This window comes from Neovison vison, chromosome 6, assembly GCF_020171115.1.
Source record: "Neovison vison isolate M4711 chromosome 6, ASM_NN_V1, whole genome shotgun sequence".
In the NCBI taxonomy this organism is placed as follows: domain Eukaryota; kingdom Metazoa; phylum Chordata; class Mammalia; order Carnivora; family Mustelidae; genus Neogale; species Neogale vison.
In genome coordinates this window covers 179,784,556-179,802,205 of record NC_058096.1, presented here as the reverse complement: position 1 = coordinate 179,802,205, position 17,650 = coordinate 179,784,556, and the positions used below count along the sequence as shown (strand labels likewise).

Below are 17,650 nucleotides of genomic sequence, written 5' to 3'. Positions count from 1 at the left end.
ATTGTTACATAGGATTGAGAGCCTAGTGTTGCCACATGTCAAAAATTTTAAATGTTATTATTTTTTAAGAGTTGGAAGCCAAAACACAGCCATCTGATCCATACCCATGCAGTTTGCATCCTCTGTTAAAAGGTATTTGAAAACTACCCAGTGATGGGGGAGAAACCATGGGCTTTTACAGCATGAGGTAGCATGTAGCCTACCTACAAGATGAAAAGTACATTAACAATGCATTCTATGGGACGCCTGGGTGGCTCAGTTGGTTAAGGAGCTGCCTTCGGCTCAGGTCATCCCAACGTTCTGGGATCGAGTCCCACATCGGGCTCCTTGCTCGGCAGGGAGCCTGCTTCTCCCTCTGCCTCTGCCTGCCATTCTGTCTACCTGTGCTTGCTCTCTCTCCCTCTCTCTCTCTCTTTGCTGACAAATAAATAAAATCTTTAAAAAAAAAAAAAACAATGCATTCTATGTACTTTCAGGGAGGAATTTAAAAGAACAGAACAAAGCATACTGGGATTCCTGTAAAGCTTGTTTTTAACTCTATCAGGTCTCATGAGTTGTCCATTTGTAGAGGTCAAATTTAAGAAGTCATATTTTACTGATAAAAAGATGAAGTAGATCACACAGATTTCAATAAATAAACATATTTTTCTATATCTCAGTAATTTAGTTTAATACACTACAATTGTAGTTATTGGTTTTATTAACATGTAGTATTTTTCTTTGATTTTTATTTGGCACTAAAGTTGCCCAACAGAATTTATACTGCTTTAAGTAGATTATTCATTTCTTTTTTTTTTTTTCTTTTCCTTCCCTTCCCTTCCCTTCCCTCTTTCTTTTTCTCTTTCTTTCTTTCTTTCTATTTAACTTTCTGTAGACTCTCACTGAGTATGTATCTGATCAAGAAAGTAGAGGAAATCTGCAGACGTTTTGATCACATTTGAGAGACAAAATGATGATCTCATTTCTGCCTGTTTTGACTTCAAGACACAGCCTATATGCTATTCAGTTTTACATAAGATATTTCAGAAGTTAAACCTGGTAAAGGAACAAAGAGCACGTGCTTTGATGTTTAGGCATAGACGTTTTCCTTTCAGACCTGTGTGGCTGACAGAATTAGCCGGTTGGGTCCACCTTCAGGACTGCTGTCTTACATCTATTCATTCTTTAAAAATTATTAATTAAATGTCGACTATTTACCTCACCCTCTTTTACGGTATAGGGATACAGCACTGAACAAAACAACTAAAAAATTGTTTCCCTTATCCAACTGAATGCATTCTAATGGGGCATCTATCTGTGAAGAAGAGGGAAGGGCATGTTCTGTAGGCCACCCCTGGGATCTGTAAGTCTCCACTGCTTCCTTTAGCTCCTTTGTCTCTTTGCTCCAGTTAAAAGTCCTGTGTTCTTAAAGTTGATCCTATACGGCCCATATGAAGTGGGTGAATAGAACAATCTTCCAGATATTTTTGTGGACCCAAATTTGGTTGGCCTATAATAGCTGAGTAATTGGGTCAAACTCTTCATTTATGACTAGGTATTTGTGATTAAGCCACCAAGTTACTAAGGCAGCTCTCCCCCTCTGTTTGCTTCTAAGAGAAAAGTTGACCTCTACCTTCCCAACAGGTTCCTCACAGATGCTTTCCTTTCTACCTGCTTTAAAAGATTGAGTTGAGCAAGCAGACTAATTTGAAACCCATTTATAACCCTGTTTATACCCTCAATATGGGTATAGCAATCCCTCCCTCCCTAGGATATGTTCTTGAGTAGAGTTGAATTAATATGTGGAGAAACATTTTGAGCTTTTTGGAATAAGGTGTTTTATAACTGCAAAGTGCTGTTAGTATTAAAGATAATAATTTGTAAGTAAATATTATAGCAACTAGGTGCAAAGGGACTCTTAGTAGACTCTTACATTTTAATGTGTAAAAAGAAAATTGGTGCTAAAATATATAGTATCTGTCTGCCTTGTAATTTCTTTCCCAAAGGCTATTCACTTTTCTTTCCCTTATAACTTCCTTTTAGGTAACACAGGAGCTTACCTAAGCTTTGAAGTAGCCAGTTAGAGGCACTTATGGAGTAGATGACAGTTTGGTCTTTTTTTTTTTTTTCTGATGAGGGCTGAGAACTCTGGAGTGACTAATTGTGGGGGTGTCTGATGTCATATTTTTCAGAGGTAGAAAAGTGGTAGTGCCTTTTACCAGAGAGCTAGCTCTGAGCTTCAGTAAAGTGGTCTGGACCCCATCCTAGGAAACTGAGCGGGATGGTTGTTAATGTTCAGAGCCTTCAGGCTCAATGGCTGTCTAACTCTACTCCCTCAGTTAAACACAGAGCAGTCAAGGATTTATTTCACTGTTAATAGGCAAGCATATCATCTATTGACATAACTGGATTTGGTAAGCATGTGGTTTCCCTAAACAGCTATTATATATACTGGCCAATTCAAAGTATATGACCTTACCCACCGTCACAATACAAGCTCTATGCCTTTAATGATTTAGAAGTACCGCCTTCTTTATTTTATTACATTTTTACATATTTAATTTGTTTCTTTTTTTTAAAAGTTCTAGTATAGCTGACACACAGTGTTAAATTGGTTTTCAGCTTTGCAATATAGTGATTCGATAATTCTATATATGACTCAGTGCTTATCATGATAAGTATGCTGTTAATCCCCTTTACCTATTTCACCCTTCCTCCTCTACACTTTTAGTAATCATGTTTGTACAAACACTGCCTTCCTATACAGTTACAGCATGCCTCAGCATTAAATTGATATACTATTTTAACATTAAAGATCTATACTCAGTATTAACAAGGTTGTTGCATTTTCCACAGAGACTCTCACAGATGATGTAGTCTTAAGTATCAATTGATTTAGAATATCTCTTAACCTGACATCAATATTGAGGCTTTAGCAAAGCTCTCACATGAGAGATCGGATGTGTTGAACTTTTAATTAATTTAGCAATACAGTATGAATTGTGTTATATTACATTTCTTTTCTCATGTTAATATTACTTAATAGCCATTAGTAGTAAGAAATATGTTATTTCAGTGGTCCAAGAGTTCAAATAGTAGATAATGTAATGTCTCTGGTAGGAAAATGGTCAACAGTGCTTCTCAAGCATTAATGTGTGAAAATACAGATTCTGACCTAGTGGGACTGCAATGAGGCTTGAGATTCTGAATTTATAATTAGCTCTAAGATGACATTCAGGTTGTGGGTTTGTATCACATGAGAGAAATATGAGTAAAGACCAATTTGAATTCCCTCTTCAGCACACATTGAATTTTATAACTAAGGAATTCTTTCTTGGGCATCTTTTTTTTTTTTTTTTCCCCCTCAACTTTTTCTCACTGTATTGGTATTTGAAATCTGAAAAATATATTAGGTCAACAATTCTTTCAGACTGTCAAGTTAAAAGTTGGTGTCTCATTTTCTGTTTCACTGCTTTATGCCTTGAATCTTTTGCTTTCTATTCTAAGTCGATCTGGTAGATCTTTGCCTGGCACCCAAGTCTTATGGTTAGTTATTTCAGGACATGTAAAGTAAAAAATTTTTAATGTTGTAACTAGGACAGGTGTTTCTCCAGAATCTTGGGAATTGCGATGTATACTAGAGATAGGACAGGTAAGCTCCATAGGAAGTATTCTGAAGTTTTATGAATGATACTATTGTTTGTTTCTTTCTCTTTTATCCTTCAGTTATGAAAGTGAAATGTAGGCTTTTCTAATTTATGCATGCTCTAGTTTCCTATACAGTGTTTATTTCCCCTTGGTAACATTGCATATTATGTTGCTGCTAGTCATGACAACTGTTGGGGACGTGAGAGTCCTTTCTTTTTTAAACTTTCCTCCATTTGTGACATGATGACAGCTGTCATGGGAATAGGGAAAGATAGAGCAATTTTTCAGAGTCCGTCAAATGAAAGTACATTTATTGCTGTAACTTAATGAAAGTTGCTTCACTGTGACATGTGTCAGAGTCTTTGTGATGCAAGTGTGGAAGGATCTTTTCTGAAAGATTTATGCCTCAAGTCTGGATTTGAGCTGAAAGGACACGACCTTGGCTTTGAACTTACAGAAGGCTACCCCTGTAATAAAATCCAGAGTCAGTATGAAGAGTCAGGAAGGTAAAGGATAAACAACAACACAGAGCTTCTTTCCAAGAGGTGCATTTATTAACAGGGTATGTCTCCTCCTCTTTATTTTACCCAGAGTCCTCAGAAAATAGGTGGATATTTAGATTGTCATCTGGATACTTAGAAATCGAGATTAATGCCTGCCTTCTTTAATTTTCATCAAAGTAATCCTTATTTTATAAAAATATACATGGATTTCCTCATTTTGAAAGGATATTTCTATTATAAAACTGACTGAATGTGTGGCATTGTTGAAGAGATTGTGAAGATTAAGAAAAGAAAATTTCTCAAGTAAATATTTATTAAATTGCTTTACTGAGTTATTCATTTATAGTCAATATAATTAACACATTTAAGAAGTAGATGAGTGTTGTCAGTATATTGTGTTGTACAACCATTACCACAATCAATTTTAGAATATATTTATCATCTCCAAAGGAAATCTAGTACCTGTTAGCAGTTCCTTCTACTTTCTTCTAAACCCTCCCTTAACCCTAGTAAAGCACTCATCTATTTTTTGTCTCTATGGATTTACTTCTCCTGGATATTTCATATAAATGGGATTATTTTATACAGAAGCTCGTATGTGAACTGACTTCTTAGAATCATGTTTTCAAGGTTTGTCCATGTTGCAGTATTTATCAGTACTTCATTATTTTTTTAATTGCCAAATAATATTCCATTGTGTTGGCATACCACATTTATCTATCCATTCCTCTGATAATTGACATTTGAGTTGTTTTAGCTTTCTTTGGCTCTTACAAATAATTCCCATAAGAGCATTCATGTACAATTTTTGTGTGGACGTATATCAAAGAGTAGCATTAACCGAAGATTTTTTTACAAATATATGTGTACATTTCACCAACACTGAAGAAATAGTGGATTTTTTTAAAAAGGCAATCTGTAAAAAGTATAAAAGAAAATGCTTTTCAGTGAATAATTCTACTGATCTAAATAATCTTTTTTCAAGTTATTTTTTAGTCTCTAGAAAATAAATATTTCCTAAAAGTTTAGTCCCTTCCTTCCAAACTCAGTAATGGCCTACCACACGAGGATTAAAGATTTGAATACAAGACAGGAAGTTAAATTGCCTATAAAAAGTAAAAACAAGGAATGTATCCCTTCTACTTACTAGGAGCAAGATACATGAACTTGAATAAAGAAATTTATAGTAGTATGCTTGGCTGGCCCACTTGGTAGAGCGTACAACTCTTGATCTCAGGGTTGAAAATTCAAGCTCCATGTTGGGTGTAGAGATTAATTTAAAAAATAAAGTCTTAAACAAAAAAGAATATCTCCAAAATACTTTAGTAAACACTCATGGAAAAAAAGAAGAAGGAGAAGAAAGAAAGAAACTAATTGAATCTCAATTCAGCCTTCAGTGGCTTAAAATATTTGCATTGTAGGATAGGCAACTGTGGGTGAGCTCTGTCAACCATTCTGTAACATCTGAAGACATAAAAATGTATCAAGTTTGTATTTTCTCATCCCTGAAAGTGCCCGCTGAAGTCAGAAAACATAGGACATGCCCATCTTGGAATTAGATCTTTACTGTGTATCACTAAATATAAGAACCCAGAACAGAACACCTATTAGAGAGGAAGCTCAATCAATGCACTGGGGATAGTGATGTTATTAATGCAGCATGCACCTTGGAAAGCTGTTTGGATTGCATTTGATTACCACTCCTGTGTATTTGCTGTTTTGCAAGTATTCAATGGGGACTGCTTTTTCTTTTTCCAATTGAAAATAGGTGAGAGGAAGAATATAAACATGTTAGTGATCTGAAATAAAGATAAGATACTTTGACAAAAATTAACATCCTTGACCTGAATGTTGAAAGATAGTGCAAAAAAATCATATAAAAAGTCCATGAAAAAAACAATTATATGACATATAATGCATCATGGATATACATTTTATTTAATATGCTCTAAAATCAAACAAGCAAGTATTTGATTTAAAATACAGATTATTGCCATGTCTTTATTAATTTTTTATATTTTTATTTTAATTTTTTTTAGTAATCTCTATATCCCATGTAGGGCTCAAACGCACTGTCTCAAGACCAAGAGTTTCATGTTCTTTTAACTGAGCCAACTAGGCACCCATGCCATATCTTTGTTGTAAATGGTGTAGTTTTTTTTTTCCATTTTATTTTATTTCTTTTCAATATTCCAACATTCATTGTTTATGCACCACACCCACTGCTCCATGCAATATGTGCCCTCCATAATACCTACCACCAGGCTCACCCAACTTCCTACCACCCTCCCCTCCAAAACCCTCAGTTTGTTTCTTAGAGTCTACAGTCTCTCATGGTTCATCCCCCCCTCCAATTTCCCCCAGCTCCCTTCTTTCCATCTCCCAATGGCCTCCGTGTTATTCTTCATGCTCCACAAATCCGTGAAACCGTATGATAATTGAGTCTCTCTGCTTGACTTATTTCACTCAGCATAATCACTTCCAGTCCTGTCCATGTTTATACAAAAGTTGGGTATTCATCCTTTCTGATGGAGGCATAATACTCCATTGTATGTATGGACCATATCTTCTTTACCCATTTGTCCAATAAAGGGCATCTTGGTTCTTCCCACAGTTTGGGGACTGTGGCCATTGCTGCTATGAACTTTGGGGTACAGATGGCCCTTCCTTTCAATACCTCAGTTTCTTTGGGGTAAATAACCAGTAGTGCAATTGCAGGGTCATGGGGAAGCTCAACTTTTAATTTCTTAAGGAATCTCCACACTGTTTTCCAAAGTGGCTGCACCAACTTGCATTCCCACCAACAGTATAAGAGGGTTCCCCTTTCTCCACATCCTCTCCAACACACGTTTTTTACTGTCTTGTTGATTTGGGCCATTCTAACTGGTGTAAGGTGGTATCTCAATGTGGTTTTGATTTGAATCTCCCTGATGGCTAATGATGATGAATATTTTTTTCATGGGTCTGTTAGCCATTTGTATGTCTTCTTTGGAGAAGTGTTTGTTCATGTCTTCGGCCCATTTTTTGACATGTTTATCTGTTTTGTGTGTGTTGAGTTTGAGGAGTTCTTTGTAGATCTTGAATATCGGCCCATTGTCTGTAGTTTCATTTGCGAATACCTTCTCCCATTCCATGGATTGCCGCTTTGTTTTGTTGACTGTCTCCTTTGCTGTGCAGAAGCTTTTGATCTTGATGACGTCCCAAAAGTTCATATTCACTTTTGTTTCCTTTGCCTTTGGAGACATGGCTTAGAAGTTGTTATGCCCAATGGTGAAGTGGTTACTGCCTATGTTCTCCTCTAGGGTTTTGATAGATTCCTGTCTCACATTGAGGTGTTTTATCCATTTCAAGTTTATCTTTGTGTATAGTGTAAGAGAATGGTCGAGTTTCATTCTTCTACACATAGCTGTCCAATTTTCCCAGAACCATTTATTGAAGAGACTGTGTTTTTTCCACTGTGTATTTTTTCCTGCTTTGTTGAAGATTAGTTGACCATAGCGTTGAGAGGCCATATCTGGGCTCTCTACTCTGTTCCACTGGTCTGTGTGTCTGTTTTTGTTCCAGTAATTGTGTGTTATTTTAAAGTTGTTGAACAAGAAGTAGAAAGATGTATTAGTTTACATTTTTCAAAACCTGTCACTAATACTTTGTTGTTTTGTTTACTTTTCATTTTGGAGATTCAAATGTCTTCCATTTAATAAATATTTTTACTAATAACTACGTGATCTGTAACACAATTGGTATTGGCTCTTAGTTTTCTGAAATGATTGAAAATGTATATTCAGAGCTGACTGTGGCAGATAAACTGAGTAATGAAGGAGATGTTTGAGTAATATCATTTGGTTCTATGTTTTTGTATTGATGGATTATATATACAGAATATGTGGAATTAGAAATTAAATTATTTTAGTAATTTTTGTGTATTTTAGTAAGCTTTTCACTTACACTCTCACCTACATGTTTGACAGATTTTACCCATGTCTGGAGCTATGGGTGTTTTTCTCCAATTACCCACCTCCCTTCCATACCCATCTCCTCTCCCCACACTCCTTTCTGTCAACCTTCTCAGTTCTGTCTCAAAATTTCTTCTCAGAGACACTGAGAATACGCTGTGCCAGTAGTATTAGGAGTGTTAGCTAGTGTTAGGAGAATTAAAAGAAGCTGGTATTTCTGCAGAATGTCAAATAGTTTCTCCTAGGTCTTATGGCAAGTATAAAGGACAAATCCTTTAAATGGCTAAAATTTTCATACTTGGAAAAAAATATCAAAGTAGGAGTCATTCCTAGCAACTGTATTTTTAAAAATCACAGTTTTCAAAGTAGAAATTGAGAAATAAGGGAAATATAAAGTCAACTAGTTTTAAAACTTCTCATGTCATACATAGGTAACCAGGAGATAAAGAATCTAAGCATAGATATGTATCATTTTCTAATGAACTTGATTTACAAAAACAGAAGTGGAGATCAGAATAATTATTCATCACAAAACAAAACTTTTTCACCTTCTTAAAAGAGTAACTACAATAGTCTGCATACTCTTTCTCTATTACATTCATCTGCTGCTTCTACTTTGATAGGAAAAAGATATGTATCCTCCTGAAGTTTGTTTTCTTTAATATCCCCATGAATATGGATATGTGCACAGAGGGTGGGAGAGGACTATGGGAAAGGAGATCATATTATTCTGAAATAAAGGTGGCACTCATAGTCTTAAAAGTGTTCTGAAGGTACTAATGGGGCAGAATACTACAAATCAGAACAGTCCTAGACATTGGTTTGTACAATCTTTGTACAAAACTTCAGGTTTTGAGACCTGTTTCCACTGTTGACTTTCTTTGTTGACCTTGGCCATGTGACATGTTAATGACATGTTCTGGACTTTGGTTTCTTCCTTAGAAAATGGAGAAGTTAGGACTTCTTCATCTTAAGATTTGTTCCAACTCTGGCATTCTTTTAGAATGAGTCTGCTTCTAGCAGCAGTGTGAGTGCAGTAGGAATTGATGCTTTCTTGCAGAAAGTGCAGAACAGGAAACCTTAGCCATGCATTGCTGATTTCATTTTTGGTCATCACAGGTCCCTTGACACAGTTGTACAGCTGAAGGCCAAGATCTAAGAGCCTTGGCCTAAGTAAACTTTTTATTTAAAGGTCCTTTAGGGGCGCCTGGGTGGCTCAGTGGGTTAAGCCGCTGCCTTCAGCTCAGGTCATGATCTCAGGGTCCTGGGATCGAGTCCCGCATCGGGCTCTCTGCTCAACGGGAAGCCTGCTTCCTCCTCTCTCTCTCTGCCTGCCTCTCTGCCTACTTGTGATTTCTCTCTGTCAAATAAATAAATAAAATCTTTAAAATAAAATAAAATAAAATAAAGGTCCTTTAATTGATTACCCTGTCCTCCTTTTTGCTTCCTATCCTGTCACCTTAGGAATATATGTTAAAAGCTACCATTTTACTCTTTAGGACTGGTACTAAATTAGGAAACAAACAAATGTTTCTTCTTGTAGAAACATCCTTGGAATTTGGAGGTAGGATTAAGTCATTGTGTGGACATGTGTACAAAGATTTAGATTTCTTTAATGAAAAACAGTGTTGGGGAGATGAAGATCTTTATACCTCAGCTTATTCTGTCCTAGTAAGCAATGGAAACTCTCTAAGCCTTGCTTCATTTGTTAAGTATCTATATGAAAACAAGTGTTAGATTTTTTTTTTTTAAGATTTTATTTATTTAGTTGACAGAAAGAGACACAGTAAAATAGGGAACAGAAGCAGGGGAAGTTGGTGAGGGAGAAACTGGCTTCCTGCCTAGCAGGGAGACATATGTGGGGCTGAATCCCAATTGCTGGGACCATGACCAGAGCCACCCAAGCGCCCCTGTTGGATCTTTCTTATGTCCTTTCTGATTCTCTTCTTGTGAAATTGTTTGAAATAGGATTAGCTATCAAATTTGTAGATAATTTTTTTTAGTGTTCCTTCCTAAGAGCTAGTTCCCCAAAGATCTTTGCCTTTCCATCTTGAACTTCAAAAATGAGAGCAACTTAATATAGTATTCCTGATGGCATATCTTTATTCACAGTTACATACATTGTCCTCCCCCTTTTAATTCCAATCTCAGTTCTTTCTAAAACTTTTGGTCTCTGATGATGAAATCCTGCTGTTTTCTTTTTCCAAAGATGTGTCTCTTTCTCACTTTAAGACTCCATTTTTGTATTTCCTTTTATTTGATCATAGGCTTTTTCTTTGCTTTTTCTCAAATAATCAGTAGACTTTCTTATATTCATTCTTCTTTTCAACCATTTCTAGGAAGGTGTTCTGACTTTCTTGTAAAGGCATGGACAAACCCTTGTCTCTCCAGATAGTTGTTTATTTCCTGATCACAGCATTTAGTGATTCTTTCACATCCAATTTCATTCATTGATGAAATCCTTCCATTACAAAATATAATCTGTTCTTATCTACCCCTTAATTTTGTAAAGAAGATACCTGTGTCTTTATGTTGGATATCAAAAGGAAACTATGATTGATATACATTTTGAAGTCATTTCTTCTGTTATTTTGGAATTAGATTTTGATGGTGTGTCATCGAACATGCAGCATGTTGGCATAACCCTACCTACAAAAACAGAGCTATCATTCATAAAATGCTACATTGATGGCCACTTCCTCCATTGACTTGTAAAAAAGAACCTGATATACACAAAGATGAAATCTTTAAAACAAATGAACAGGGGCACCTGGGTGGCTCAGTTGGTTAAGCCTTTGTCTTCGGCTCGGGTCATGGTCTTGGGGTCCTGGGATCCATCCCCTGCATCGGGCTCTCTGCTGGGCGGGGAGCCTCTTTCTCCCTCTCTCTCTGCCTGCCTCTCTGCCCGCTTGTGATCTCTGTCTGTCAAATAAATAAATAAATAAAATCTTTTAAAAAAAATGAACAGGGACGCTTGAGTGGCGCAGTTGGTTGGATGACTGCCTCCGGCTCAGGGCGTGATCCTGGAGTCCCGGGATCGAGTCCCACATCAGGCTCCCAGCTCCATAGGGAGTCTGCTTCGCTCTCTGACCTTCTCCTCGCTCATTCTCTCTCTCACTGTCTCTCTCTCTCAAATAAATAAAATAAAATCTTTAAAAAAAAAAAAATGAACAAACACCAAATAGCACTGATATTTTTTTTAAATGGCACCGATAATAGTATAATCATGTTATGAAATATAATTCAACCCGAGTGAAACCAAAACTGATTTTCTGAGATTGTGATACGTTATTGACCTATTTTAAGCATAATTTTCCCAAAATACATTTATGAAGAAAATAATTTCTATGGTATATTATTATAAGATCTCAGTGGTGGTTAAGTCCTTGCCATAAAGTAACAGTGTTTCTTGGGCATGTATTGTCAACTGGTAGAATTTAAATCGAGATTTTTTTTCTATATTAATCTTAGATAAACCTCTTAAGTCTGTAGTTAACTTATAATAACCTATAATGTGATCATATATTGCCTATCTATATAATCAACAAATATAATAAAATAACATAACCCATCTTTAAGAAGTCTACATGAGAGGAGATACGTTAGAACATTGGATGGTTTGGCTAGAGCATATATTTAAATTAAGGCAGGGTATGTTTACTATGTTTTTTGCTTTTCACGAATCTGAACTGCTCTAAAATTCTTTATGCAGTTTAATTTTCATTACCAAATAAATATGTATGTAGATCTTATTAAAATTAAGATGTATTTGAATATATTAAAAAAATTTCTTCCTGGGATATGCTGGATACACTGTGATAAAACATCACAGGCACATATACAATCAAGAAAGAAAACAAAACAAACCAGAAGCTACATGCATGAACCCCTGTACAAGGGGCTGCCGACCCTTCCCTTGAGGTTACCTTTTTCTCAGACATTCACCTCTCAGGGTGAATGAATGAAACTTCATAAGAAGTTTTAAAGAACTTGCCTTCTTGCATAGCTAGACTGATCATTGTCTGAGCTAAATTGGTCTTACCCTGTTCACCTGGATCACTTGTCTTGGCTATCATTTGAATGACTTGGTCATGGTAACCACTACATGAAGATCATGATGTTGATCACCATGATGGCATCTTTGGCAACATGCAATACCAGAATATTTTGATATCCTGGTTCTTTAACAGCTGTTGATTTGGTTGCAGTTTGGGGGCCCCTTTGTGGGCCTTAATGCAGTAAAAGACTTTACTTGCAGTGATATATTTTCATCAGTCAACAGTGAAAAGTGGAGATGCTATGCTGTGGAGTTCCTTCAAGTACTTCTCTGGTCTGTATCATCATGGTTCTTCCCTGCCTGTGAAATCATTGCCTGCTGCTGTCACCAATGCCGATTCTCAGAAAATTTGTACTGAATTCACTGAGAATATCAAGGGCTTCTCTTCCAATCCCCCCACCAATTGGCCACATCATCATTTTCATCTAGAGATGCATTGGCTTAGGAGTCATCCAAAATAAGTAAATTAAATCCAGTGTCATCATTGCTTGCCAAATGCAGTACATTGTCAAATGTATAGTTGAACCCTTGAACAACACAGGTTTAAACTGTGTGGGTCCTTCCATGCATCGATTTGCTTTAGATAAATATCAAACACCAATGTAAATGTATCTTCTTTATGATTTCCTTAACATTTTCTCTTCTCTAGCTAACTTTATTCTAAGAAAATTGTGTATAAACATATAACATTCAAAATATACATTAATTTACTATTTATATTATTGGTAAGCTTTCCAGTCAAGAGTAAGCTTTTTAGTAATTAAGTTTGAGTCTGAAGTTCTACTCGGATTTACAACAGTGTGAGTGTAGAGCCCCTATCCCCCATGTTGTTCAAGAGTCCTCTGTGCTTCATTAACTCACTGCTGTATTCCTTTTCCTTCTTAAAGCCACACTGACTGGACTTGGCTTCAGATTTTCTCCTAAGTTAGGTCTTATATGTTAACATTATCCTTTAGATGCTACTTGCATTTTCCATCAGTTAGAGACTATTACTTAGACAGACGTTTTTCCCCTTGAGACAGTATTCTTAAAAGTGTATATGTTGTAATCCAAGAAGTGTGATTTAGTCAAGGAGTGACCGCAAATTTTACCTTCCAAAGTAATTTTGGAATAATCCTTTTTAAAATTTAAGAATAGAGAGAAATAAGCCATATTGGTTTTTTTTTCAGTTGTTTTTTAAACAGGTGTTAAAAATTTACTATTTACAAAGAGTTATTTTTTAAGTTATGTTAATGTAGCAGTTTTAAAAAAAAGTGCCCCTTCATAGATGATTCATATGGAAATGGCTTATTTTTACTTAGCAAAAGTGGTCCAAAAGATGTAAGAATGGTTACTGAGTTTAGAAAAATGAATCTTCTAAGGAGTCACAAACACAGTTGATGACATCAAACTGAAACTTTATCATGTGTTAGTATCGTCACTTGCCATGTGAAAACAGTGGTGGGTCTTGAGATTCTACCTCTTTCTATGTTGACCAGTAAAGAAGACAAGCTGTTGCCCTCAAGGTGTTCCTCTTTCACCTTGGCCCTTCCTGGAGCAGAGAAAGTAAGAGGACCTCAGGTAGGTAAGGCTGAGCAGGGAGACACATGTTTTGCTCAACTTTTGCTCAAAGATAGATAGGAATCCAGAAGTAGCAGTCTAGTCAAAGGGAAGGGTGGGGGAATAACAGGGATGTGATCTTCATCTATATTGTCCCTCCATCCTCCAACCTGGCAAGCAGTAAGTCCTTAGGAATCCAAGCTGTTACTCCTTGCTTGTTTTCAATTAATTGCTACACTAACTAAATAATGCACCCTTTCACATTTATACCCAGTCCCAAATGTGGGGGTAGTATAATTATTCATTGTTGATGTCCACTTATTCTTTAAGCCATTAGCTCTCTTATTCAAATGAAAAGAAAATATTGACTCATTCTTGACTCTGCTGGTGAATTTTCTGACCTTTTCTGATCTCTTTTGTATTGTCTTTACAAGTGAAGATTCAATCTGAGTGGAATTATCTCTCCTTTATTAATGGTCATGAATGCTGTAGAGAAGCTAATACATGCATTTTTACACATTCAGACTCAAGTAAAAATATGTCTTGATATTCATAATGAGAATTCATGTGATGGTCCTGACTACCACAAGAAATAACCTATGGTAGTGTTTGCTCTAACACTTGATCTTGTAAGAGACAAACTCAGCTTTATGCAAACCGAAGAATTAAAATTGAGCCAGCATGGGAATGCTAGAGAATGGGAGATTTTGTGTTGTTCTCTTTCTAAATGAGCCATAACCATGTGTTGAGAGATACTGACTTCTTAACTTACATGGACATCTTTACATCTTTCATTTCAATAATCAGTATTCTTGTGGCCAGTTTACTTATACATACTCATAAATTTCCTGCCTATTGAGAGATAATACATTTAGAGTGAAAAAAATTTAAATAGGCTGGTATTTCTCAATTTTTGTCCATTAGTTTCTCCTATGAGAAGTTAAAGGGACAAGTTCTTTCATTTGGCTAAGGTGTTCATACTAGAGGGAAAAAAAAAAAATCTCAGAGTGACATTTCTCTAAAAACTCAATTGACCTGACACTTTGCTGAGAGCAAAGGGCAATCTTATCCCAACCTTCAGGATCCTTTAAGTCTACTTTAACATATACAAATTCCTTTGGAAACTTCCTTTATCTCTCCCCCTGCCAGATACATGCCAGATACAATTACCCCTCAAGCATATGACCCACTGATACACATCTAAAAGGTTTCATGACTAGAGTTTACTTTAGACAGTAATAAATGACCTTTACCCAACAGTAGCTAGCTCCATCAAGATCCTGGAGACCTTGCTTCAGATTTCCTTAGAGCACACCCCTATCTACAACCACGTTATCAGTTTTAAAGTATATAGTGTGCCATTCCTTAAGATCCTAGTGCAGCTCTTTCTGCCCACAGGTCCTGTCCCTATGCTTTAATAAAACCACCTTCTTGCACTGAAGACACCTCAAGAATTCTTTTTTGGTCTTGGGCTCAAACCCTAATGTCTTTCCTGCATCAACAGTTGTCATTAAAAGTTGATTAATGGAGAAAATATAGTTTATGAAATCAATTAATTTTAAAACTTCTCACATTACACATAAGTAACTGGGAGAAAAAGAGTCCGAGTGTAAATGTATTCCATTTACAAATTACTTGGTTTATGAAAACATAAGTGGGGATCAGAGTAATTATTCATCACAAACTTGTACACCTTCTTAAAAGAGTAACTACAATAATCTGTATACTCTTTCTTTAGTACATTCATCAGCTGCCTCTATTATTTTTTTTTAATTTTATTTATTTATTTGACAGACAGAGATCACAAGTAGGCAGAGAGGCAAGCAGAGAGAAGGGAAGGGAAGCAGGCTCCCTGCTGAACAGAGAGTATGATGTGAGGCTCCAACCCAGGACTCTGAGATCATGACCTGAGCCAAAGGCAGAGGCTTACCCCACTGACCTACCCAGGTGCCCCACGCTGCCTCTATTTTGATAAGAAAAAGATATGTATCCTCCTGAAGTTTGTTTTCTTTAATATCCCCATGAATATGGATATGTGCACAGAGGGTGGGAGAGGACTATGGGAAAGGAGATCATATTATTCTGAAATAAAGGTGGCACTCATAGTCTTAAAAGTGTTCTGAAGGTACTAATGGGGCAGAATATTACGAATCAGAACAGCCCTAGACATTGGGTTGTATAATCTTTGTACAAAACTCCAGGTTTTGAGATCTGTTTCCACTGTTGACTTTCTTTGTTGACCTTGGCCATGTGACATTAACTGTTCTGGACTTTGGTTTCTTCCTTAGAAAATAGAGAAGTTAGTATTGCTTCGTCTTAAGATTTGTTCCAATTCTGGTATTCTTTTAGAATGAGTCTGCTTCTAGCAACAGTGTGAGTGCAGTAGGAATTGATGCTTTCTTGAAGGAAGTGTTGAACAGGAGACCTTAGCCATGCATTGCTGATGTGAACTCTGGTTTCCTTTTTGATCATCACAGGTCCCTTGACACAGTCGTACAGCTGAAGGCCATGATCTAAAAGCCTTCACCTAACTTTAACTTTTTTATCTAAATACCTTCTAAAATTTTAATTGGTTACCCTGTCCACCTTTTTACATCCTATTCTGTCACCTTAGAAATGTCTGTTAAAAGCTGTCATTTTAATTTAGCACTAAATTGGAAAAAGAAATTTTCTTTTTCATTTCTTTTATTGTCATCTCCTTGCGGAAGTATATTTTGAGTTTGATGGTAGTATTAAGTCATTGTGTGGACATGTGTATAAAGATTTAGATTTCTTAAATGAAAAACAGTGTTGGAGAGATGGAGATCTTCATATTTCATCTTATTCTGTCTAAGTAAGCAAAGAAAACTCTCCAAGCCTTGCTTCATTTGCCAAGTATCTATATGATAATCAGTATTAAAACTTTATTAGGTCCTTTCTGGTTCTCTTCTTGTGAATTGTTCAAAATAGGAGTGGCTAGCAAATTTATAGATATTTTTTTTTAGTGTTCTTTAAAAAAAAAAAAGATTTTATTTATTTATTTATTTAACAGACAAAGATCACAAGTAGGCAGAGAGGCAGCACAGAGAGAGAGAGAGAGAGAGAGAGAAGAGAGAAGCAGGCTCACCGCTGAACAGAGAGCCTGATGTGGGGCTCGATCCCAGGACACTGGGATCATGACCTGAGCTGAAGACAGAGGCTTTAACCCACTGAGCCACCCGGGCTTTTTTTTTTTTTTTTTTTTTTCTTTTTCAAATAATCACTTGATTTTCATATTTTCATTCTTTTTTTCACCCACTGCTAGGAAGGTATTCAGACTTTTGCTGGGGAGGAAGAATTTCCTTCACCTTTTGAGTTCCTTCTAGCTGGACTAAGAATCAAACTGATATGAGACAGATTAACAGGAGAAAATACAATTTAATAGGGCACCTATGGGAAATCTACACAGATATGGAAATTCCAATGACAGTCAGACAACGTGAAGCTTATAAGAGCTAAGGAGAAGAGTAGGAGTCTGAGCATCCCAAAGGGAGAAAGACTGTTAGCAGCAGGTGAGAAGAGATGTTTAGAAAACAAAGGTTTGCTCTATTATGTAGATACATTTTTTTTTTTTTTTTGTAAGGAGGAATGTCTGTAATTACTCTCTTCCTGGTACTAGCAGGCAGTTGGGGGTGAGGGGACAGGTAAAGAGCTTTTCCTAAACCTTCTGAGTTCTGATTGCTTTTAACTGGAAATGATGACTATGCCAAAGTGGCCCATACTGGGGCCCCTATATAAGAAAAGGCTAATCTAAAGCTGTTGGACAGCCTGGAAGCTATTGGACAGAAATCCTGCAGTTTACTGAGCCTGTGTTTTTGAGTACTTCTTCACTGAGCAAGACCACACAGTTTGTGCTGTCAATGCCAAAGAAGAAGGAGTAGATTTTCTGTGTTACAAGGATAAGTAGTAGACAAAAGAGCTGAATGCCAACAGCCTGCACTTGAAACCTTATT

General features: G+C 36.4%; 1 protein-coding gene across 4 annotated transcripts in view; it reads left to right on the top strand.

Annotated features, from left to right (window-relative positions):
* The window catches only part of CNTN4 (contactin 4), a 952,026-nt gene that overhangs the window by 403,745 nt on the left and 530,631 nt on the right, over positions 1–17,650 (top strand). The gene's annotated exons all lie outside the window — the stretch shown is intronic.